Here is a 20,701-nt window from a genome sequence, read left to right as displayed (position 1 = left end):
TTATCTACTATTGTACCTATCTTCAAGTCAGGAGACCCTATGGAGCTTGGGAATTATCGCACTATCATGATTGGACACACATTGGCACGGTTGTACGCATCCATTCTTGAGCAGTAGTTGAGTAGATGGGTAGAGAGGGAGGGATTACGCGTAGCCGGGCAGGTAGGGTTCCAGAGAGGTTTTTCTACTCTTGACCACATTCTGACACTCAGAGCCATTATTGAGGAGGGCAGATTGTCACAAACTGCTGATGTGTCAAAGCCCTAAAGAATGGGGCCAACTTACACATGCCGGCCGAGCGGCCTAAACCCTAAGAAGAACAAGTAATAGAAGAAGTCCTACCAACTTATGGGGACCGCGTCCGATGGGGCCCCAAGTGACATAAAGGATTCAAATAAAGCTGGACCCCCTCACACACAAACAAAAGACTTGCGCTGATGACGTGGCCGATTTCCGAAAATTACACTGACAGTGCTGACGTGGCAAGCTGTACTGATTTTCGCGTTTTGCGCTGACTGCTGACGTGACATATGTACGGAATTCCATGATTTACGCTGGCAGCTTTTTGGCATTGCTTTTGAAACTGCTTTTCATAGGCCAAGGGCCTTTAAATATGTGCTAAGGGCTCATTCTTTGGCATGCTTCCTGGAGAAGGTGCAGAGCGTGGAGTTCAGGCATTGTATTGAGTTCAAGCTATATAAAAAATTACCGAGTGGCGCCAAGGTTTGGGGCCAATAGTCTTTGGGGTGGAATTTCGCCACTTCGTGTCGTGTGTCGTCTCTCTCTTTCAGTTCAGTTGTTATTGAAGTGCTAAAACTCTGTTCAGTCTGTTCTTCTCTATTGGCACGTGGTGCCCGTCTTGTGACACAGATCACATGGGAGACAGATCTATTGTAGCTTTGTGGACTTCCGCAAAGCATTTGACACAGTGCCCAGAGCTAGATTGATGCACAGACTACAGGAGATGGGAGTACCCATAGAGCTGATTTGGGGGATCATGGCATTATACAGGTCGGTAGTGGGGCATGTACGCACTCAACAGGCATTATCTACATTAGTCCACTCCACTATCGGGGTGAAGCAGGGCTACCCGCTCTCTCCTACTCTATTTGGTATGTATGTGGATGAGGTTTCTGACTATATTGAGACAGAGGTTGATAGAGGTGCACAGCTGGCAGGGACATGGATTCCATTATTGTTTTATGCTGATGATATTGTGTTGATCTCCGACTCTCCAGAGGGGATGCAACGTCACTTGGATGCTTTGCATAGGTTTGCGCACGACAATGGTTTGTCTGTCAACCTTGGTAAAACCAAGGTTATGGTGTTTAGCACCACCCCACAGTGGCCTGGAGATCAACACCCGCATTCACATACGACCATGAGTAGCTTGGGGTGGTCTTTAGTGGACCAACATTTTCATTGAGGAGACCAGAGTATATGCAGCATTGGGTGGATTGGAGAGGATGTGTTCACAGATTCAATTTCAGGAGCCTCAGACAAAGCTCTGGCTTTTTGACACTCTTGTGGCTTCCGCATTGCTCCACGGAGTTCAGATATGGAGGCCTTCATTGGACCATCATGCGAGGTCGGGTCGCACTGATGGATGGGGAGACATGGAGAAGCCTCTGGTCTCTATGATCGAGCGGCTTATTAGAGCCAAGGCTTCAGTACCACATGACATTATTCGAGCAGAGCTAGTTGACTCCTCACTAGTGATTGAGGCGCTTACCAGATCAGTCTCCTCCCCGAAGACAGATATGCGCGCCTAGCACTTGAGTCCTCTCGACAGTTAGCCATGCAGGGAGATACGGCATGCTGGTATGGGGAGATGACATCATGGTTTCAGGTACATGGGTTCAGTATGGACAGATTGGCCCCCTTCCAGTACCCTTTGGAAACACCCTCTCTGACTCTTACTCGGTCCGAGGTCACCAGGCTCATCCGCCAGGACCTGACTCAGCTAGATACTAGGAGGACTTGGATACGACCGGCATAGGAGCTGGGCACGAAGATCGCTTTCTATAGAGAGAATCTTCTCTAGCTTACTCAGGATGGTTTTGTGACGAGGCTCGGCTACATGGACACCCACTTATCTCATGGGATACGATGTGCTATTGGCCAGATACGCACATCTTCACACCAGCTTCAGATCGAGACTAGTAGATACAGCGGAGTACCAACAGAGGCCAAGACATGTTCCCTATGTCACATGGAGCCTGAGATAGAGTTGCACTACACATGCCATTGCCCAGTTTACTATGAGATATGAGGCCGCGTTTGCTGCTTGTTTAGAGAGGGCAGAGAGAGCCTGATGAGAGAAGAGGCTAGCTTGTCTCAGAGACGCATCGTAGACTTCTTTAGAGCGGACACTAGGCAGACGCAGGAGCAGCTACCACAACAGAGCTCACATTCTCCTCACACCAGAGGTACGCTAATCAAGCGAGAGATTGAGCTAGGAAAATCCAGACCCCCACGACTACGGAGGACTACACAACATAGACGGAGGCTGCATCAAAGGATTCAGATAACTTTCACCCGACATGCACGACGCCCGATCAGACTACTGACCATGGAGGAGATTGATGAGATTTACTAGCGACCGATGATGGATCTCCTATGATTTAGCTCTTTTGAGGATTGTACACCTTGCTCATCTTGTATCAGCTCTCACCCATTATATCCCCACACACACACCCATATTGTGTTGTATTAGCCCCCAATCACTACTCTCACCCCCCCCCCCTACTCATATCCTACACAGTTCCAGCTAGCTACTTAGTTCACATCTAGCATTTAAGATTTTAGTTCACTTTACTTCATTTTATTTTTGTAGCCAGACATTGTATTAGATCCACCAAGATTGGCTTTGGACCATTGGCTAGAGTCATGAGATACCAGGATCAGAGATGCCTCGGGTTGTTTTTGCTAGAGCTACGCGGACACAGGGAGAGTCTCTTGAGGAGATCAGGCAATGGGAGACATTCACAGAGAGAGATTACTGACTTCTTTAGAGCAAGGACTCAGCAGCCAGATGAGCACGAACCACAACAGACTTCAAAGCCCACTTATACCAGAGGTATAGTTGACAGAGCCAATGAGCTCGCTATCTCCTACACTATTTGGCATGTATGTGGATGAGGTTGCTGACTACATTGAGAGGGATGGTGATAGAGGAGCACAATTAACAAGGACATGGATCCCACTACTGTTGTATGCTGATGATATTGTGCTAATTTCCGACTCCCCAGAGGGGATACAGCGTCATTTAGATGCTTTGTACACATTTGCCCATGATAGTGGATTGTCTGTTAACCTAGGGAAAACCAAGGTTATGGTATTTAACACCACACCATAGTGGGTCAGGAGGTCAGCACCTACTTTTACATATGGCCAAGAAACGGTGGAGTATACAGATGCATACACCTATCTTGGGGTAGTCTTCAATGGACCGGCATTTTCATTGAGGAGAGCAGCAGAGACTAGATTGACGAGAGCTTATGCAGCCCTGGGAGGTTTGGAGAAGATATGTTCGCAGGTTCAGTTTCAAGAACCTCGAACAAAGCTGTGGCTTTTTGACACACTAGTGGCTTCAGCTATGCTCTATGAAGTTCAGATTTGGGGGCCCTAGTGGACCACCAGGGCAGCTCTGGTAGCACTGATGGATGGAGATGTATGGAGAGGCCTCAGGTCTCTATGATCTCTCGGATGATTCGGGCTAAGGCCTCAGTGCCACATGAGATTATTCGGGCTGAGCTAGCTGCCCCTCCTCTCGTAGTTGAGGCCCTTACTAAATCATTCTTCTTAATGCATAATTAATGGAACCTTCCCAGAGCCAGATATGCTCGGCTAGCACTTAAGTCATCCCGATAGCTAGCGCTACAAGCAGACACAGCATGCTGGTATGGGCAGATCACATCATGGTTTCAATCACACGGCTTCAGCATTGATAGACTGCCTCCATCCCGATAGCTAGCGCTACAAGCAGACACAGCATGCTGGTATGGACAGATGACATCATGGTTTCAGTCACGCGGCTTCAGCATTGATAGACTGCCTCCATTCCAGTACTCCTTGGATGTACCCTCCCTTTCTCTCACACGGATGGAGACCACTAGACTTATACATCAGGATTTGATTCAACTAGATACCAGAAGCACATGGATACAGCCGGTACAAGAGTTGAGCACGAAGATGGCTTTCTATAGAGAGCATCTCCTCCAACTAACAGAGGATGGATATGTGATCAGACCGGCCTATATGGACACTCATTTATCCTATGGGATACAATGTGCTATTGGTCAGATGCGAACATCATCACATCAACTAGAGATTGAGACTGGCAGATTTAAGAGAGTACCAGCAAATGCCAGGATATGCCAATTATATCATATAGAGCCAGAGACAGAGTTACATCACATTTGTCATTGTCTGGTATACTACGAGATACGAGGCCGCTTTCATTGTCTATTCAGAGAGGGCGGGCGGCTAGAGTCATGAGATATCAGGATCAGAGATGCCTCGGGTTGTTTCTGCTAGAGCTGCGCAGACACAAGGAGAGTCTCTTGAGGAGATAAGACAATGGGAGACATTCACAGAGGGAGATTACTGACTTCTTTAGAGCAAGGACTCAGCAGCCAGATGAGCATGCTTCGCAGCAGACTTCAGAGCCCACTTCTACCAGAGGTATATTAGTGGACAGAGCCACTGAGCTCGGAAGAGCTACACGCCCACGTCTACGGGACCGACCACGACATCGACGGAGGCTCCACCAGAGAATCGGGACTATTCTAGCACGACATGGGAGATGCCCAGTATGATTATTTATAGAGGCGAACACTGACGAAGCTCTTCAACGCCTAATGCCGGGCATCTTCGGCCATGGATGATGATGATGATAATTTCCAGGCTGACGATTTGAGTCTTTTAGTTTTAGTCTTTCACTTTACTTCATTTTATTTTGTACCCAGACATTGGATTAGATCCACAAGGATTGTATCAGTTTCGTCTCATAGGTCATTTTGGCCTTTTGAAGACGCTTAATATAACATTTCGTTTCGTTTCGTTTCATTTCATGTGTGTGTGTGCGCGCGCGCGCGCGTGTGTGTGTGTGTGTGTGTGTGTGTGTGTGTGTGTGTGTGTGTGTGTGTGTGTGTGTGTGTGTGTGTGTGTGTGTGTGTGTGTGGTGGAAAAGGGAGCTGTATTCTATGTACATAAGAGACCTCTAGAGATGCACAATGACCTATCTCCAAGAGGAAGTACAAAAGTGGGCTCTCTCTCCCTCTGCCTACGTGTCCATGGTCTTGGTTGCATAGGCTCACCAGGAGCTTGTTAGCACAGAGGCGAGGCGCCATGAGTTTGCTTCCCATCGACAGGCATCTCAGTGGACCGAGGTGGGTGACCGAGTGACGGGCACTTTCTTTGAGGCAGTGGGACCCCAGCATACACATGCCAAGGTCAATCAGTTGAGTAGGCCCGACGGGTCAGTTGCTTCAGACCCAAAGGACATGCGGGCAGTTGCTACTAACTTTTACCGTGATTTATTGTCTGTAGAGCCTGAGTCAGAGCGTCAGGATGCATGCAGAGAGCAGGTGTGGGCACAGATGCCTTGTCTTGTGACTGAGGAGATGCGCCAGAGGCTTGAGCTGCCTTTTCAGCTAGAGGAGCTGCACACGGCTCTTAGTGCACTCTCCCGTGGTAGCTGTCCAGGTGAGGATGGCTTGACTCCCAATTTTTTCTTAAAGTACTGGGACTTGCTTGGCCCAGATCTCTACAGTGCTTTTCCATACATCCTACACATAGGAGAGATGCCCGACAGCATGAGTGAGGGCCTGATCTACCTCATTCCCAAGGAGGGTGGCTCCTTGGATGCGATTCGACAGTGGCACCCCATCACCATCCTCAACTCAGCCTACAAAATTCTTGCCAAGGCTCTGAGTTTGAGGATTGAGCCACTTCTTGAGAGCATTATACATGGCACTCAGACAAGTTTTGTAAAGGAGCGTAGTATCCTTGACAACATCTTTACTTTTTGGGAGGCTTTTGTCCTAGCGCGGCTTCGTGGTGAGGATCTAGTGATTGTTCTTCTCGATTTTGAGAAGGCCTACGACAGAGTTGACTGGGACTTTCTGGAGGGCACTTGGAGGGCACTCTACGCAGGATTGGCTTCTCACTATCGTCCTGCTAGTGGAAGATGGCTCAAACTGAAGTGCCGGGCCCGTGAGAGTGGACCAAGCCGCTGCCCCCCAAGTGTACTGTCTAGCCGTGGAGAGAGTAGGTATCAGCCGAAGAACTCGTAGCCACACCTGCTGGGCCGAGGGACACTCCCAAAGACAATGACGCTGACTCTCCACCAACTGGTCACAGGCTCTACATGCGGCCGAGAGACCACTATGCACAAGCCAGCTCCCTACTGCTGTAGCTCTGTGTGCAACCAACCACCACTGAAACAAAGTGACACACCTGGGCTGTCTGGAGTCCCACAGCCTCTGCCAAAAGGCTACCAAGAACTCGACTGTGAGGCCCTCCTCCTGCCAACGACGTGCTACAGCGGGGCGGGCCTCTCTCTGTGCTGCAGGTATATGACATCCAAGCCGAACAGTGTACTGAAAGAAGGGGACTCTTGGGTGGTCTGCAGAAGAGAAGGGGTCCCTCCATAGCCACTCACCAGGATCCCACTGTACTCGTGCTAGTGGACAACACTCCCAAGCCCATAGCCTCCAGTGTCCAGTCTCAAGAGCTGTTGGGTCAGGGTTTATGACGCAAGTCCTCCCACAGATGCCCACAACTCGGATCCTCTGGAAACAACACTCTGCTACCTGAGAGGCCTCTATTGCAACTCGTTGTAATCGTCCCCCACCCTGAAGCTCGAAGAACACGGCTGGGACAGTCTCTAAGCAGGCCCTGACTGAAATGAGAACCTCCAGTCGTGTGAAGGCTCCCATCCACCGGGGTGCTACTTGCTCGAGAGGCGTGAGCCACTCAGCTGGAACTGACTCTGAGATGTCCTGACACATGCTCTGCACCCCTCATGCCCTGTAGCTGGAAACCTTGCACCTCCTCTGACAAACCTGTGAACTCTAGCCAGTCACCTAGAGAGCGCGCTGGACCTGCTGCCATGGGACCCCAGGAAATATGAGGCCGACAACCAACCAAGTGGCCTCTCTGAGTGCTAACCATGGGGTTCCAAACGAGGGGTTGCCGTAGGCGCTCCTCCGTGCACATCAGCTATCTCTGCTCCAAGCCACGCCGTAAGAGCTCCCAACAACGAAGCAAACTCACAGCGAAGCGGTCCTCCAGTCTCCTGATCAAACCAACTCGCCGTATCTCTGTAAAGATCCATCTGGTCGAAGGTTGCCAAGGGCCTCCTGACTGAGGCACCCTGGCACGAAGCCTCTGCAGCAAGAACTCCTTCCAGGGCTCCTCACCTAGAAGAAGTCCTCTGACTATGAACTTCCCAAGAAGGGCTCTGCTCTGCTGTGCTGGATCAATGATCCCAAGCCCTCCCTGAGAACAACGAAGCGTGATGACCGACCAAGCCACCTTGGCTCGGGCGATCTGAGTGTCACGTCCTGGCCAAAGGAAGTTCCTGATCAGCCTCTCTACCTGGCTGATACAAGAACTCGAAAAGATCCAGCACGAAGTGATGTACCACATAGTCGCCAACAACACCTGGTTGGCAACCACTACTCTACGAGCCAGCGAAAGTCGTGCTGAGCTCCAATGTAACAGCTTTCTCCTCATGGATAGGAGAAGAGGAGCAATCTGCTGCTTGGGAGACAAGTCCAAACCAACCTGTCAACCCAAGTACCGAATTGCAGTCCCTCGGGGAATCCACCTGAAACCCTCTCCTGGCATCCAATATGGCACAAGAGCACTACCAACCGAGAAAGCCACTGTCTTTCTCCAGTTGATCAGTGCGCCTGATGCACAACAGAAGGTCTCCAAAGCCTGCTCACATCTGTGAAGATTGGCCTCCAGGCCATCTAAGTACAAGGCTGAGTCATCGGCAAACTCAACGTCCAGTAGCTCATCTCCCTGAATAGGGAGTGCTAAGCCCCGAAGACCAACCTACTGTGACACCAAAAATCTGCTCATCGCCTCCGCATAGAACAGAAAGAGAAAGGGGGCAAGAGGACAACCCTGTCTGACCAAGCGTGTGAGCATGAAGCGCTCACCTCTCCCTCCTGCCAAAAGCACATGACTGTGAGCCTGTCTGTACAAAGCTGACACCTCTCTGATTCAAGCATCTGAGAAGCCCATCCTACGGAGAGTGCCCTCTAGAAAGTCCCAGTCAACTCGGTCGTATGCCTTCTCAAAGTCGAGAAGAAGAATCACAAGGTCCTCACCACGGAGCCATGCCAGGGAAGAAGCCTCCCAGAAAGTAAAGATGTTGTCAAGGATACTGCGTTCCTTGACAAAACCTGTCTGAGTCCCATGTATAAGGCTCTCTAAAAGTGGTTGAATCCTCAAACTCAGAGCCTTGGAAAGAATTTTGTAGGCCGAGTTGAGGATGGTGGTGGGGCGCCACTGTCGAATCTCATCCAAGGAGCCACCCTCCTTGGGAATGAGGTTGATCAGGCCCTCACTCATGCTGTCAGGCATCACTCCTGTATGCAAAATGTACTGAAAAGCACTACAAAGATCTGGGCCAAGCAGATCCCAGTACTCCAAGAAGAAGCTGGGAGTCAACCCATCCTCACCTGGACAGCTACCACGAGGGAGAGCCCTAAGAGCCGTGTGCAGCTCTTCAAGCTGAGGTGGCATCTCTAGCCTCTGGCGCATCTCCTCTGTCACAAGACATGGCATCTATGCCCAAACCTGCTTCCTGCATGCATCCTGGCCCTCTGGCTGAGGCTCAGCCGACAGTAACTCACGGTAAAAGTCAGTAGCAATTGCACGCATATCCTTGGGCTCACAAGCAACTGACCCATCGGGCCTCCTCAACTGAATGACCTTGGCATGCGAGTGCCGAGGTCCCACTATCTCAAAAAAAACACCAGTCACTCTATCACCCACCTGAGTCCACTGAGATGCCTGTCGGTGAAAGGCAAACTCATGACGCCTCTCCTCTGTGCTAGCAAGCTCCTGTCGAGCCTGCTGTAACTGCTCCTCCAACCATGGCTGTCTGGATGCTACTCCTGCATCCTCTGTAGTGAAGCAATGCCTCGTTTGAGACGCTGCTCCGCCTCTCTCGCTGCAGCACGGCGAGCCAGAGACTCCTGCAGAAAAAAAGTGGCTAAGCTGAGCTAGGCCTGAGGCCACTCTGTCTGCAGGCAAAACCTGGCTGTCCATGCCCTCTGTCCAGAGAGCCTCTACCCTCTCTCTGGGTGCTGAGTCCAACAAGACCCGCTCTGGGATGCGCAGCATCATGCTCCCACTCCTCTGCGTGTCTGCCACTGTGAGGATCACTGGTGCATGGTCCGAGAAGGATGTCCCTGCCAGGATGCCCAGTGATCCCCCCAAGTCATTGAAATGGTCACTAGTGTAGAAGCGATCTATCCGCGATAGATTCACTCCACCCACTCCGCGGTCCGATCTAGAGAAGGCAAGATTGTCTAGGGGCCTCACAAAACCTGAGTGCTGCCATGTATCCGAGACCCTCAAAGTCATACACAACCTCTCCCAAGCTGCCAACTCGACTCCATGCACAGTAGCATGGCTGCCACCAATCCTATCAGAAGGGTCCTCCAACATGTTGAAGTCCCCTCCTATACACGAATGATCGGCCTGCGGCACAGACTCAACAATCTGTGACCAAAACTCTGCACGAGCACTCGCCACATTGGGCGCATAGATGTTCAGGAAGCCCACAAGGCCACCACTGAGCCCTGCCTGGCACAATAATCCCTCTGCCCACGATGGCCTGCTGCAATGAGACCGCAATAGTCATACATACCCCACCCTGGATGCCTCCAGGTCCAAAAGCAGCTGACCAATAGGTATCATATCGTTCACACAAAATCTGACCACATCGCAGAACGCGGCTCTCACACAGATGGTGCTCCTGAAGCATAAGGAGATCAATCTCTCCTCCCACAAGGCAACGCTGAAGCTCTTGACGCAATCGGCCCCGCTGTCGCTGAAACTGGGGCCCACCTAGTCCCTACACGTTCCATGAGACAATCCTCATGGGGAGCAAGAGAGAACAGATGCTGCCGCAGCAGCAAGACGGGCTATCTTCGAGGCTGGCTTGGATGGGGAGTAATCCGCATCCGAGCGTCCTCTAGATAGGCGTGACTGCAGTGAGTGCCTAGCCCAAGCCCAAGCAGAGCGAGCTATGCGTAAAGCAACCTCCTCTGTCCAGGAGTCCTCATGAATGTATACATAGCAAGGCAAACACTGCGTATCAGCAAAGAAGTACACCACAATGTGCCTACATCCTGCTGAGTCTGGGGGTGTCACCGCAAACTTGGCCAATGGCCACAAAGTCTGCAGCATATCTGTAACTCCAAGTTCTCCCATGTGGTGAGAGAACTCTAGGACCTGTTTATGCAACCATCCCACCACTGAGTCGCGGGACCACTCTGTCTTAGCCCTACCACAGAGGGGGAAGGAGAAACCAACTGTTGAGTCCAAGGCCTCTGTCCCCCTAGCGGCGAGGAACAAAACATGGACCCTGAAACAGGCTGCCTCATGGTCCGTTGCGGAATCGCCGAGAAAACGAGTGAACCCGTAGTCGAAGAAGTCCCAACGGCGTCACATATCAATGCTCGTCATCCCACGAGGGATAGCTGCAAGGGAAGATGTCTGAATCTGCAAAGGGGGCCGCAAGAAGGGCTGACCCTCTCTCGCTAGGCGACTCGTGGCAAAGGCGCTGCCAAGAGATCTCCTAGCCGTCGGAGAGGGACCTGTCTCCTGAGTCGACTGTGAAACTGGAGCAGGAGGGGGGGGAGAAGGAGCTGGGGGGAGCAGAGGAGAGGAGGGGCAGGATGGGGCGACAGAGGTAGAGGGGCGAGGTGGAGAGGCGACGGGAGCAAAAGGCGGGGAGGATGAGGAAGAGGGAGCGAACTCTAGGGGGGGGGCGGCTGTCGAGGGTGAACCGGAGGTGGGGGCTGGCGCAGGGATCTCCCCCTGCTCAAGAGGACCAAAGCGGTTCCCCGTGGGAACCCACTGCTGCTGAGTAGGCACGTGGGGGCCACTCTGAGTGCCAGGCTGACGCTGTGGCCCCTAGCGTCGACGGCCACGGGCCTGCTGCCACCCCTCCTCCGCTGGAGCCCCAGGCTCGGAGGGTGGCTCTGCATGTGTGCGTTGTGCCGCTGGCTGTGGCTGCTGGCCAGCCCTAACAAGCTGGGGCTGAGGCTGTGGTGCAGGTCGCGGCCTCCTCAGTGGACAGGCCTTCGCTAGATGGCCCATCTGTCGACAAAGAAGCACTGGTTCGGGAGACCCGAGTACTCCACACTCTGTCTAAACCAACCCCCACTCACCCGAGGCAGAAGGATAACCTTCGGGAGCGTGTGGGTATCTCTGACCAAAACTCGAACTGAGGGGATGCCTGCCGCCTTGGCAGCTATTGATGCTGCCATACGAGGTGTCTCCAGGACAGTCCCAATGGCGGAGCCAATCCTAGAAAGAAGTGGTAAGTACTCCCTCCGTAAACCCGGAAAGCAGACTGAAATGGGGATGTCTGCCTCCTCTACTAGAACATCCGAAGCCGGGTCAAAACCATGTCGCCACTGTCGAAAGTGGGCGCTTGATGCTCGGATGGCCAGTGGACTCGTAGCTATGACCTTGGACGCCATCTCAGAGGTCTCAAACTCGATCTAATAGTAACCCAGTCCGAGAATCTGAACATCCAAGATCTTGCCCACCTCTGCGAGAAGGCGGGCCCGGAGAAGGTCTCGCAGCTCTCCTCTGCTAGGTCGGGTGCCGAGAATCTTGCAAATGACCGAAGTTGCCTGCAATCGCTCTACCTCTGCGGCAAGGCTCGCTTGCTCTGTAGGCGAGAGAGCAAGTCGAATGGTGGGCTCAGCGGGGTCGGGCGAGGGGACTCCTGACAAGTCCCTCTGTGGCGAAGCTGGAGCCTCCATCTGTGTTTACTATTGTGGCGTGAGAAGAGGGCGACGGGAGGAGGCTGCAACGAGGCGCACAAAGCACTTCCCAATGACTGACGCAGTGCTGGAGGGGCCAAATTGCAAGGAGCTCACTGGGCGAAGAAAAAAAAAAACAAAACGGGCAACGGGCGGGGGGGGGGGGGGGGGGGGGGGGGGGGGGGGCTAAAGCGTTAGCGCTGGCAGCAGCGGCGGGCAGTCAGCGCGAGCGGGCGGACAGGGCAGTCAATGGCGGGCAGGAGGCAGCGGGTGGGTGGACAGCGAGCAGCGCTGGGAGGGGGGAGGGGGGGAGGAGCTAAGGCAGCGGGCAGCGTTTGGGGGGGGGGGGCAGCAGCAGCGAGCACAGGTTCTACTTTACCTCATTTTTTCCAAGTTCCCTACCTTCCCAGTATAATTATTTATAGAGGCGAACATTGACGAAGCTCTTCAACGCCTAATGCCGGGCATCTTCGGCCATGGATGATGATGATGATGACGATTTTCAAGCTGACGATTTGAGTCTTTTAGTTTTAGTCTTTCACTTTACTTCATTTTATTTTTGTACCCAGAGATTGGATTAGATCCACAAGGATTGTATCAGTTTGGTCTCATAGGTCATTTTGGCCTTCTGAAGACACTTAATATAACATTTCGTTTCGTTTCGTTTCATTTCATCTGTGTGTGTGTGTGTGTGTGTGTGTGTGTGTGTGTGTGTGTGTGTGGTGGGAAAGGGAGCTGTATTCTATGTACATAAGAGACCTCTAGAGATGCACAATGACCTATCTCCCAGAGGAAGTACAATAGTGGGCTCTCTCTCCGTCTACCTACGTGTACATGGTCTTGCTCGGTATTGCTTCACCTTCACAGAACATGGAAACCATCTCCCCTGCTCCACCTTCACAGGACACCGAAGCCATGAATGTTTCACCTACTTGCAAGCCGCGAGCAAAGTCCACCTTCATGCTCACAAACAAGCGGATGACGCAAATGGAAAGGGAAATGAAGGAATGGAAATCAAAGATGGAAGGATGGTGGAAGGAGAAGGCCAACCTCCTTCAGATGGTCTTCAACGAAGGCGCACAATGGAAGGAGGAGAAAAAGAACCTAAACGCAGAGATAGAAGCACTTAAGGCTCTGAGGGTTTTGGATGTGTGGCAGCATTCTAGCTTTGTGAGGCCCCCAGACCATAGTTACCCGGAACGCGGAACGGGGGAACGGCTAGGGGTCCGGAACGGGAACGTCGCGGAACGGGAGGTATAAAAAACACCCAAATAGTGCAATTTTTAGCTCCTTGTGTTTAAATACGAGTATTAGAGTGCTTTGACTCTAATACTCACAAAAAACTCGTTTTGAAGACCATTCAACCTTGCTATGACTAGATGATGAGAGAGAGAGAGAGAGAGAGAGAGAGAGAGAGAGAGAGAGAGAGAGAGAGATGGAGAGGCAGAGATTTGAGAGAGTGGGAGGGAGAGGAAGAGAGCTTGAAGGCTTGAAGCCTTGAGCCTTGAGAGAGTGAGTCTTGAGAGGGAGAGATCTTGAGAGAGAGGGAGAGAGCTTGAGCCTTGAGGATTAGCTTGTGAAGAGAAAGGGGGAGGGGGGTGCATTTTATGAGTCCTTGAGGCCTTGCACACTTTCAAAAGAAGCCCAAACATTTACTTCAATTTTTTTAATTTTTGCCAAATTTGTTTGTAGCCATTGGCCGTTCCAGGGGCATTCCGGAACGATCCCGGGGCGTTTCGGAACGTTCCGGAACGGCCGTTCCGGTTTGCATTGGCCACCCGGAACGTCAGACATTCCGGGACGTTCCAGAACGTTCGGGAAGGGAACTGCCCCCCGGAACGCCGGAACGGGGGCTAGGGGGCGTTCCCCGGTAACTATGCCCCAGACAGCCTGGCCTTCTCTCGTTCGGACCACAGAGTGGGAGGAGTGAATCTATCGCGGATAGATCCCTTCTACACTAGTGACTACTTCTGTGACTTGGGTGGGACAGTTGGCATTCTCGCAGGGACTTCCTTTTCGAACCATGCACCAGTGATCCTCACAGTGACTGACAGGCAGAGGAGGGGGAGCACGATGCTACGCATCCCTGAGAGGGTCTTGCTGGACTCTACGCTCAGAGAGCCAGTGGAGGCTCTTTGGACAAAGAGCTTAGACATGCAGGATTCTCTTGCTGACAAAGTGGCCTCAGGACTAGCTCAACTTAGTCGATTCTTTCTTCAGGAGTCTTTGGCTCGCCTGGCTGCAGCGAGAGAGGAGCTGCGTCTCCGACAGGGCGTTGCTTCCTTGCAGAGGATGCACGAGCAGCATCCAGACAGTCCTTGGTTGGAGGAGCAGTTACACAGGCTCACCAGGAGCTTGTTAGCACAGAGGCGAGGCGCCATGAGTTTGCTTTCCATCGACACGCATCTCAGTGGACCGAGGTGGGTGACCGAGTGAGGGGCGCTTTCTTTGAGGCGGTGGGACCTCGGCATACGCTACTAACTTTTACCGTGATTTACTGTCTGCAGAGCCTGAGTCAGAGCGTCAGGATGCATGCAGAGAGCAGGTGTGGGCACAGATGCCTTGTCTTGTGACTGAGGAGATGCACCAGAGACTTGAGCTGCCTTTTCAGCTAGAGGAGCTGCACACGGCTCTTAGTGCACTCCCCCGTGGTAGCTGTCCAGGTGAGGATGGCTTGACTCCCAATTTTTTCTTAAAGTACTGGGACTTGCTTGGCCCAGATCTCTGCAGTGCTTTTCCATACATCCTGCACACGGGAGAGATGCCTGACAGCATGAGTGAGGGCATGATCTACCTCATTCTCAAGGAGGGTGGCTCCTTGGATACAATTCGACAGTGGCACCCCATCACCATCCTCAACTCAGCCTACAAAATTCTTGCCAAGGCTCTGAGTTTGAGGATTGAGCCACTTCTTGAGAGCATTATACATGGGACTCAGACAGGTTTTGTCAAGGAGCGTACTATCCTTGACAACATCTTTACTTTTTGGGAGGCTTCTGCCCTAGCGCAGCTTCGTGGTGAGGATCTAGTGATTCTTCTTCTCGATTTTGAGAAGGCCTACAACAGAGTTGACTGGGACTTTCTGGAGGGCACTCTACACAGGATGGGCTTCTCACATGCTTGGATCCGAGAGGTGTCAGCTTTCTACAGACGGGCACACAGTCACGTCTCTTGGCAGGAGGTAGGGGTGATCACTTCATGCTAACACGTTCGGTCAGACAAGGCTGCCCTCTTGCCCCCTTCCTCTTTTTGTTCTATGCTGAGGCGATGAGCAAGTTTCTGGTGTCGCAGCAGGTTGGTTTACGTGGCTTAGCACTTCCTGTTCGGAGAGATGAGCTATTGGACGCTGAGTTTGCAGACAACTCAGCCTTGGACTTGGATGGCCAGGAGGCCAACCTTCACAGGTGTGAGCAGGCTCTTCAGACTTTCTGTTGTGCATCTGGCGCACTGATCGACTGGAGAAAGACAGTGGCTTTCTCGGTTGGTAGTGCTCCTATGCCCGATTGGATGCCAGGTGAGGGTTTCAGGTGGATTCCCCCAAGGACTGCAGTTCGGTACTTGGGCTGTCAGGTTGGTTTGGACTTGTCTCCCGAGCAGCAGATTGCTGCCCTCCTCCTGTCTATCAAGAGGAAGTTGTTACATTGGAGCTCCGCACGACTTTCTCTGGCAGCTAGAGTTGTAGTGGCCAACCAGGTGTTGTTGGCTACTATGTGGTACATCACTTCTTGTTGGATCTTCTCCAGTTCTTGTCTTCCTTTGGTCAGGGCGTGACACTCAAATAGCCCGGGCCAAAGTGGCTTGGCAGATCATCACTCTTCCTTGTTTTTAGGGAGGGCTCGGCATCATAGATCCAGCACAGCAAAGCAGAGCCCTTCTTGGGAAGTTCATCGTAAGAGGACTTCTTTCAGGTGAGGAGCCCTGGAAGGAGTTCTTGCTTCAGCGGCTTCGTGCTAGGGTACCTCAGGCTGGAGGCCCCTGGCGACCTTCGACCATATGGATTTTCACAAAGATACACAGAGTTGGCTTGAGCAGGAGACTGGAGGACCGCTTCGCTGTAAGTTTGCTCCAATCTTGGGAGCATCTACGGCGAGGCCTGAAGCAACGTTAGCCTACTTGCACGGAAGAGCGCCTGAGACAGCCCCTTGTTTGGAACCCCATCGTTAGCACTCAGAGAGGCCACTTGGGTGGTAGTGGACCTCATGTTTCCTAGGGTCCCATGGCAGAGGGTCCAGCATGCTCTTTAGGTGACTGGTTACAGTTTTCAGGCTTGTCAGAGGAGCTTCGGGGGTTTCAGCTACAGGGCATGAGAGGGGTGCAGAGCATGTGTCGGGACGTCTCAGAGGCAGTACCAGCTGAGTGGCTCACACCTCTCGAGTCAGCAGCGCCCAGATGGATGGGAGCCTTTACGCAACTGGAGGTTCTCATCTCAGTTCGGGCTTGCTCAGAGACTACACCCTCCCTGTTTTTCGAGATACAGGGTGAGGGACGCTTACATCGAGTTGCAGTAGAGGCCCCGCAGGTGGCAGAGTGCTGTTTTCAGAGGATCCGAGTGGTGGGCATCTATGGGAGGACTTGTGTCATCGATCCTGACCCAGTAGCTCTTGAGACTGGACACTGGAGACTGCGGGCTTGGGAGAGTTGTCCACTTGCAAGAGTACAGTGGGATCCTAGAGACTGGCTTTGGAGGGACCCTTTCTCCTCTGCGGACCACCCAGGCGTCCCTTTCTTTCAGTACACTGTTCGACTGGGACGTCACATACTGCAGCACAAAGAGAGGCTCGCCCTGCTGCAGCACCTCATTGGCAGGAGGAGGGTCTCACAGCTGAGTTCTTGGCAGCTTTTTGGGAGAGGTTGTGGGACTCCAGACGGCCGAGGCGAGTCACTTTGTTCCAGTGGCTGGTCGCACACAGAGCTATAGCAATTGGGAGCTGGCTTGTACATAGTGGTCTTTCGGCCGCATGTGCAGCTTGTGACCATCTTCTGGAGAGTCAGTGTCACTGTCTTTGGGACTGTCCTTTGGCACAGCAGGTGTGGCTTCGTGTTCTTCGGCTGATGCCAGCTCTTTCCACGGCTCGATAGTACACTTGGGGGGCAGCTGCTTGGTCCACTCTCACGGGCCGGGCACTTCAGTTTGAGATATCGTCCACCAGCAGGATGATAATGATGCAGGGGGGGCAACCTACACTCCAACCTGCCACAGAGCTTACTCCACAGGAGTGGTGCAGTGAGAGAGAGGAGTGATGGGAGCTCATCTGTGACCTGACACTTTGGTTCATCTGGAGGGCCCGCTGCTTTCGCATCTTCGAGGCTCGCCCTATACCACCAGCAGAGACTATTCGGGATCTTTGGCTAGAGCTGATCCATACGCTCAGAGGCCAGCTTGAGAGACTCCAGGGCAGCTCCGACCGCATGCGGGAGCGCAGAGAGGCTTTCCTTCGACTCTGGGGTCCTGGGCCTTTCTTCACCATGGTCCAGGGTGTACTCCAATGGCAGTATCGTCCACCTGTGTGGCTTTTCCCTCCTCCCATCTCTTGATTTAGCCTCATTGTACATATGCTCTTTTTTCATTGGGAGAGTCTCCCCATCATGATTGTTGTAGCCCTCTCTTGTAGATGTGGTTGTACTACTTGTAGCCCCATGGGCAGATTCATTAACTAATAGAAGGATCTTTTTCTCGGGAACAAAAAAAGCACTTAAGGCGGACTCACAGACACTCAAAGAAGAAGTCTCAGCCCTCAAACGGGAGCTTGTTGACAGAGCAAGTAGTGGACTAGAGAAAGGTGAATTTCAGCCCTCTGTGATAGAGGACATCAAGGTAATCAAGGAGCAGGTAAGGATGATCAAAGAGGAAGAGAAAATGAATGTGACGAAGACGTCTTCATGGGCGGATATGATAACAAACACACAGAAGAAGGTGGACGAGGCGGAAAATGGATTGAGGTCGCCAAGAAAGGGAAAGGTAAGGAAGCTCCTTGTACACCGAGCTTATCAACATGACCCTCGAAAGAAGACAGATGCGAGCTCTACATGTGAGAGTGACCAACCTCAAGGACATAAACAATGTGAAGAAAGAGGTCACAAGCCTCACATCCATGATGGGGGTGGAGAAGCCTTTGCACACAAAGGCATGGAGAGTAGGCAAGAAAAGTGATAGCCCGGGAGAGTCTTCAAAGAAGAGAGCTCTCATACTATGCTTCCCCTCCTTGGAAGAGAAGAAGGAATTCTTCAGGAAGAGGCCTACTCTCAAGAAGACAGGTATTTTCCTCGGCGATGACCTTACTCTCTCACAGCTCGCCCATATGGGAGAGGTAATGCCAGAGATTAGAGCGGCAAGGGAGAAGGGCAGAGATCGTCGGGTGGTGATTGTAGAGCGGTGCGTTGCATGACGGTGCAAGACCTATGGGACCACACTGAAGATTGCTACTTGGAATTGTAATGGGTCTATGAGGTTGGATGTCGGTGCATTTGAGGAAAGTTTCAAAGACAGGGACATTGTATTCTTCTCAGAGACTCACCAGGCCCCTGGACAGGTGATGCCACATGTGGTGGGATATAGATAGGAGACACCCCACAGGACAGCTATTACGAGATCTGAGCATGGGAGTAGAGTAGCAGTGCTATTTAGAGAGGAGCTACAGCCACTACTACATATTGTACGGAGAGATGAGCCTGCTAGATATATGTGGGTGAGACTGAGAGCTGACACAGGTCGATTTCTATACATTGCCATATGTTACTTTCCTCCCAGTACGTCAGTATATGCTGCATCCAAAGGGCAGTCGCCTTTCTCTATACTAGACGATGACAAATGGGAGTTTTCTAGGGATGGTGATATCATTCTCCTGGGGGACTTCAATGCCCGAACGGGCAACTCTCAGACAGTCTTCTACAACACTGCAGATGAGATGCTTAGAGAGCTGGATGTGGGTGAGTTGGGGCTTGACAGACGTTCACATGACAGAGAGCAGACGGAGTATGGGAGATACCTCATGGAGATGACGACTACACATGGGTAAGCCATACTTAATGGCTTACAGCGATTTCTTGGAGCAGCAGGTTTCACATGCTTTCCACACAGACATGGGGCCAATACAGTGGACTATGTTATGACACAGCCAAGCTTTGTCCCTTGCATTCAGGATTTCACAGTGGGAGCCAAGCCAGTGGGCGTAGCAGTGGATCATGCTCTCTTTACACTGTCCGTTTCATTTCAATATAGTACAGCCCAAACATCAGGAGGCAGGTCACACACATGTTATACATTTACACCAGAGACTGATTCTGTTTATATAGAAGAGATCTAGGACCGTCTATGGGAAGGCACAGCTGGTTAGACCTCTCAGTGGAGTGCACCACTCTACTAACTGAGACACTGCATGGTCCTGCATCAGTGGCATACCCACACACTCAGCCGAGCAGGAGACGACATTCTGGGAGCATGCCCCAGAATAGTTGGTATGATGAGGAGTGCAGAGAGATGAGAGCCCAGCTTCAGAGGGATCTTCTTTTAGGATTCATCACATATAGACAGTCTTTCTTGCCACCGGGATTCAATCTTGGGTCCTTAACACATCCAACGCAAACATCTTCGCTGGTCATACAACCAAAGCCATCTTCAGAGTCAGCTGATAGTCCTTGCAGATGCAAACCCTGGGAATTATACATCACAAACCACAAGCAACCAGACTGGCTTAACCCACAAAGTGACAAGAGATTAGCCCATCATGCAAAGGCACAAGCATACTTGCCACACGATTCACATTGACTTTTTATCTCACCAGCTTGTTTAGTATCACTTCTCCTCCCCAATACCAAACGAAGCTACTTTCCGCATTGTTTTACATGGAAAGATTTTTTCTTTTTTTTCCCTTTGGTCTTTGGAACTCATTGTGTGATTTGATATGAATAATTATCGTCTCCACATTCAAGGTTTCAGTATAGCAGACTCTTGATAGTACAGAACAAGGAGATAAGTATGCCTAGATGAATCCACAAAAGCCCACGTTCCTCACCTATAATGAGAAGTGCAAATTAGCCTCATGATAGTCATCCAAATGACCATATGACCATCCACTCAATTATGTGTAGTATTCTTCACTTTCTACAACATCCCCATTAATGTCATCTGTGCTGCATATGTGTGTAGAACTTGGTACCAATATACGCTCCAGACATGGACTCGAATGCACATTAATACTAAGGTCTACATACTAGTTTCTGGCTCCGGAGAGACTCAGCCAAAATGAACCCTAGAACTTGATGCAAGCAATTAAACATTACTTTTGAATTAACCTTCGATAAAAACTTCCTCTTGGAAACTGCAGGCTGGTAGTTCTATGTACAGGAATGGTCCAATAGCAATTTGAATTACTTTTGAAATGGTCCAATTACTTTTGAATTATGAATCTTTCATAAAAATTTCCTCTCTTGGAAACTGCAGGCTGGTAGTCCCATGTACAGAAATGGTCCAATAATAGTTTTACACCAAGAACTCCTAATGAGCTTAATGAAAAAGGTCAATGGTGCTAATTCCCTGGTGAGAATTGGTAAATGGAGGAAAGGTTCTTGAAGCAGTTTCACCAAGGTTTTTGTGTTAAGACACATGGATACTCTGCTTTAAATAAGATCCTTTCCAGGAAACCCTTAGTTAACTGGGCCAGTGTGATGATATC

General features: G+C 51.3%; 1 protein-coding gene across 1 annotated transcript in view; it reads right to left on the bottom strand.

Moving 5' to 3' along the window:
* Positions 1-20,701, bottom strand: part of RUG2 (Regulator of chromosome condensation (RCC1) family protein) — a 131,322-nt gene that overhangs the window by 44,993 nt on the left and 65,628 nt on the right. The gene's annotated exons all lie outside the window — the stretch shown is intronic.

The sequence above is a fragment of the Adiantum capillus-veneris genome, chromosome 14 (genome assembly GCF_014529385.1).
Source record: "Adiantum capillus-veneris isolate H3 chromosome 14, ASM1452938v2, whole genome shotgun sequence".
Taxonomy (NCBI): Eukaryota; Viridiplantae; Streptophyta; class Polypodiopsida; order Polypodiales; family Pteridaceae; genus Adiantum; species Adiantum capillus-veneris.
Note: the sequence above shows the minus strand (reverse complement) of the source record. Positions and strands in the feature narration are given on the sequence as shown.